Consider the following 2,274-nt stretch of genomic DNA (forward strand, 5'->3'; position numbering starts at 1 on the left):
TTTTTTTTTTTTTTTAATTATACTTCAAGTTTTAGGGTACATGTGCACAACGTGCAGGTTTGTTACATATGTATACATGTGCCATGTTAGTGTGCTGCACCCATTAACTCGTCATTTACATTAGGTATATCTCCTAATGCTATCCCTCCCCCCTCCCCCCACCCCACAACAGGCCCCGGTGTGTGATGTTCCCCTTCCTGTGTCCACGTGTTTTTATTGTTCAGTTCCCACCTATGAGTGAGAACATGGGGTGTTTGGTTTTTTGTCCTTGCGATAGTTTACTGAGAATGATGGTTTCCAGCTTCATCCATGTCCCTACAAAGGACATGAACTCATCATTTTTTATGGCTGCATAGTATTCCATGGTATACATGTGCCACATTTTCTTAATCCAGTCTATCATTGTTGGACATTTGGGTTGGTTCCAAGTCTTTGCTATTGTGAATAGTGCTGCAATAAACATACGTGTGCATGTGTCTTTATAGCAGCATGTTTTATAATCCTTTGAGTATATACCCAGTAATGGGATGGCTGGGTCAAATGGTATTTCTAGTTCTAGATCCCTGAGGAATCGCCACACTGACTTCCACAATGGTTGAACTAGTTTACAGTCCCACCAACAGTGTAGAAGTGTTCCTATTTCTCCACATCCTCTCCAGCACCTGTTGTTTCCTGACTTTTTAACGATCGCCATTCTAACTGGTGTGAGATGGTATCTCATTGTGGTTTTGATTTGCATTTCTCTGATGGCCAGTGATGATGAGCATTTTTTCATGTGTTTTTTGGCTGCATAAATGTCTTCTTTCGAGAAGTGTCTGTTCATAACCTTTGCCCACTTTTTGATGGGGTTGTTTTTTTCTTGTAAATTTGTTTGAGTTCATTGTAGATTCTGGATATTAGCCCTGTGTCAGATGAGTAGGTTGCAAAAATTTTCTCCCATTTTGTAGGTTGCCTGTTCACTCTGATGGTAGTTTCTTTTGCTGTGCAGAAGCTCTTTAGTTTAATTAGTTCCCATTTGTCAATTTTGGCTTTTGTTGCCATTGCTTTTGGTGTTTTAGACATGAAGTCCTTGCCCATGCCTATGTCCTGAACCCAGTCCCTTAATTCTGTCAGGCCTACAAAATTTTTGTGAACAATAACAACAAACACAAAAACGAACAAGGTTCCAGGTGCGGTGGCTCATGCCTGTAATCCCAGCACTTTGGGAGGATGAGGCAGGCAGATCAACTAAGGCCAGGAGTTCGACACCAGCCTGGCCAACATGGTGAAACCGTGTCTCTACTAAAAAAAACAAAATACAAAAATTAGCCAGATGTGGTGGTGGGTGCCTGTAATCCCAGCTACTCAGGACACTGAGGCATGAGAATCACTTGAACCTGGGAGGCAGAGGTTGCAGTGTGCCTAGATTGTAGCACTGCACTCCAGGCTGGGTGACAGAGTGAGACTCTGTCTTAAAAAAGCAGACAAGCAAACAAACAAACAAACAAAAACAAAGAACAATACTGGCATTGGCAAGAACATTCAGTGTCTAATCCAGTCTCTCATGGTACGGACATTTGGGGCCTGGTTGTTTTTTTACAACCCTAGAACAGCAGTCCCCAACCTTTTTGGCACCAGGGACTGGTTTCGTGGAAGACAATTTTTCCATGGGGGGTATGGCTTTGGGATGAAACTGTTCCACCTCAGATCATCAGGCATTAGATTCTCAGAAGGAGTACTCAACCTAGATCCCTCGCAGGCGCAGTTCATAATAGGGTTCCAGCTCCTATGAGAATCTAGTTCAGTGGCTGATCTGACAGGAGGCGGAGCTCAGGCAGGAACGCTCACTGGCCCAACACTCACCTCCTGCCACGCGGCCCGGCTCCTAACAGGCCACCAACCTGTACCAATCCGCAGCCCGGGCGTTGGGGACCCCTGCCCTAGAACATTCCACATGGCTGAATTTACACCTTCTCAAAATGTGGGATAAACCATTTTGGTGAGATAGGAGCCTTTTCTCTAAGACTTTAGTGTTTAGCCTTTCCCTAGCTCTCTCCAACACTTCCAGATCAAATGAGGGCACACGGCTTCAAATGAGAAAAGAATTTGACCTCATCTAGGAGTTATTTTTTATAAGGAGAAAACTGTACATTGACTCATCATAATAAAAAAATATTTTCAACTCGCTGCTCTTCAAGGACAAAAGCAAGGGACATCTCTGAATATTAAAGTTATTCTGTTCCTTGAAGGAAGAGCTGAGAAGGCATAGAGAACTCTACGCTGAGGTCTGATTCA

This window comes from Pongo pygmaeus, chromosome 14, assembly GCF_028885625.2.
Source record: "Pongo pygmaeus isolate AG05252 chromosome 14, NHGRI_mPonPyg2-v2.0_pri, whole genome shotgun sequence".
Classification (NCBI taxonomy): Eukaryota; Metazoa; Chordata; class Mammalia; order Primates; family Hominidae; genus Pongo; species Pongo pygmaeus.